The sequence below is a fragment of the Protopterus annectens genome, chromosome 5.part1 (assembly GCF_019279795.1).
Source record: "Protopterus annectens isolate FY-2018-M chromosome 5.part1, PAN1.0, whole genome shotgun sequence".
NCBI lineage: Eukaryota > Metazoa > Chordata > Ceratodontiformes > Protopteridae > Protopterus > Protopterus annectens.
The window spans coordinates 527,850,482-527,853,757 of record NC_056736.1 but is presented as its reverse complement, the minus strand read 5'-3'; positions in this window follow the sequence as shown (position 1 = coordinate 527,853,757).

Below are 3,276 nucleotides of genomic sequence, written 5' to 3'. Positions count from 1 at the left end.
TATATTGTGAGCTACTATTTTATCATATTTGAGCATTAAGCCTTGGGCACAAATTCTGTCTGTCTTGAAAGAAAAAATATAAGGCTGAGATTATTTTCTTACTTGTCATTTTTCTTTAAGTCAGCACTGGATTAAAAAGTTGGGAAAATACCCTAAAATACATCCCAGAGCAACTTTAACCCCTATGGGTTCTGTAGGCACCGGCTTGAGTTATTTCCTAAATGGTTATTATTGTACTTCTTGGTCAGGAAAGTTGTGCTTAAAGGATGCAAGGAAAATGAAAGCTGAACAGCAATACGGAATCTCTTTCCTTAATCATAATTTCTGTTCAAACCATCATTGGATGAAAAGGTTGTGTAAAAAGAAAAAAAAAAACTTTAAAATGCACTTCAGAACAAATAAAAAGTTATAGCTTCTTGAAGAAGCTGAAGAATAAGGCAAAATGTGAGAAAGGGAGAAAAAAGTAATGTGCATGGTGTGGGGAGCCCAAGATTGGAGAAAACAGAGGGGAGGACTGAAGTGTGTGTGTGTGTGTGTGTGTGTGTGTGTGTGTGTGTGTGTGTGTGTGTGTGTGTGTGTGTGTGTGTGTGTGTGTGTGAGGGGGCTGAAACAGTATACCTTGCCTAGGGTACCATTTCATTCTGTTTTCTATAAAACCATCCTGATAAGGGTAAAGTTACTTGCATTGGCATAAGAAATCAATAAGTTGTTTGTGTACAACCGTTTACAGGAACTTATGCAGATGTGGTATCAGGTAGATTCATATAAAGTCATGCATTTTGAAACAGGAGCGACTAGATTTTTTTCCATAGATCTCAAAGTTTGTGTTCTGTGACAGATTAAAAAGATAGTAACTAGGAGGTGCTAAGAGTTCATCAAATAACTGTAAGAACCAAGAAGTGTCTGTCAGCACCTGATGACCCATGGGTGAACAAAGATTGCAAGAAGCTTCATGTTTCAGAAAAGGGTGTTAGAAAACCCTTTTGTTCAACCTCCATGCATGGTTTTCAATCAATATTCTACTCAGGTCATGTGGTGTTGCACTGTGAAGGCAGGTGCACTGTCTTGAGTTCCCAGCTGAACTGTGTCACAAATTTGCAGACTTGAATCACTAGTCTGCACAACATATATGACCTTCTGTATCTTTGCTTGTTTATGTACCACATAGTTGACATTTTTCCTGAACTAAGCAGCAGGCCTTCTGATTTCTACTGACTCCAGATGGCTTTTAGAGCTAGTAAGACTGCCAACATCTATTTCAGGTTGATAGAAACATTTCTCTGTGAGGAGCTGCAGGGTTACTGAACTGAGAAGGTGCTCATGTGGGCTCCCAAACAATGTCCAAGGTACTGATGATCAGGGACTGGATACAGGCAGACAAAATGGTCTCCTTTTGTTTTTGCACACCTGATCCACCCATCACATTAAATGTTTTTAGATAAATGGCAACAATTACAGCTACATGTCTAGAAACTACAAATGTTGACTCCAAGTGGTTTTCATGTACTATTGAATCTCACTCGTATGCAGTCTGGCTTGAGCGACCATAAGAATGGTGGAAGCCATGTTGACTAAAACCTTCAGGAAGTCTCTGGTTATTATGTGGTCGTGGAATACTGGAGAGCTTGCTCGTGGAAGCAAGACCCTTTGGCGAGAGACCTATCCTTCATGAGTTAGACCCTACATCCTTTCTTGTTCAGGGTCATTTCCACAGAAAGGTCTTGATTCTGTCTGGGATGAGACTTAATTTATAATAGGTAATGGAGGACACAAAAGACTGGAAATACTCCATGGTAATGCTTATATTATTTGGGATTTGACTCTGCAAATAAGTCTACAACATATAGGAAACATGGACCCCTTTTAGTCTAAGGGAGGTCATCCCTGAGAGCAGTGAGGTACACTGGTAATGCTGAGGGTCCAAGCTTGAACCACAAAAACCTGTTGTGATTTCTGAGAATAGATATATGCAAGTAGGTACCCTTTAGATATGTTTTGATCTGGAATGGCCGAGGCAGAATAAATAGCAGAAGTGACAGCAGGATGAACAGCTTGAATTTGGGAACCCCCACAAAAATCTGTTGAGCCTGGAGAGGTCCAGAATCATTCTCCATGATCAATCCCTTCATGGAACTGTAAATAGGCAGGACTAGAGACCAAGCCATTGTTGTTTTGGCACATGTAATGTTGCCTTCTGTTCTAATAACTAATGAATATGGGGCAGATCTAGACACAACTGGTCTTTTGGAACAGAAAATTTTCCATGAAAGGCCAGGACTAGAATTCTGTACTATACCCCTCTATTATAATACTTAGAACCCACCTGATGTTGCCTTCAACTATACATCTGCAAATTGGCTCAAGTTGCCTCTAAGTTTGGCCATTTGTGAGTTGTAGGAAAGCAGGTGAAGAAAATCGGAGTTATAGCTGTTTGGAAGAAGTGGCTAAACACCATTTCCAGACTGTCTTATTTTGTCATTCAGCTTGCCCACCAAATTTCTTCTCACCTGATTTCTTTACCTTTGCATGCCAATCCTTCAGATGGCCTATGACAAAGGGGCTACTTTTAGAAGGATAATTCCTGTTGTAACGTGGGATTGGTGGTAAAAAAAGCTGCTTCATTGTCTGCATGACCTTGCCTTTTTTATCCATTTTTAAATATTTCTGGGTAAGCGTTGCCAAACATCCTCTGGGAGAGGTTGAACCTTATGCTAGGCATGGTACTGTTGAATGAACAGGTAGCTGCTGGTTTAGGGACTGTATTCATTGCATCATATGTTTTCCTGCACCATGTAAAAGCTGAACTAACTTAAGAATGTGGAACTTGAGCCATTGATGTTGGATCTCTGCACATAAGTCTCATAGTTGTTACAGAATTCTTGAATTATATCTAATAATATGCATCTCACAGTTTATCACCCTGCAATGTTACCTTTGTCTCTGAATTTATCCAAGACCATGCTTTACTTGTTTTCAGTATAATATTTGAGCCTGCTACCAGTTTTCTGCCCTTGTGTAAGATGATGACTGCTAGCTCTCCCACTGGATGTTTGCAGAGGAATTAATGTTTGTGTTGTACCATGTAGAATCTATTGGGTTTATTGGGAATGGCAGGTTAGGAGTGTAAATATTGGCAACATGCTATGAATGCATCCTCAGAGCCTTTAAATACTGGAGGTACCGAGGTATAGCTTTCAGCTTACATTCCTCCAAGTCCAGGCGGTTGACATACCTCTTCTGTCCAACATCTGCAACTTATGCTGTCTCACTCTTGTA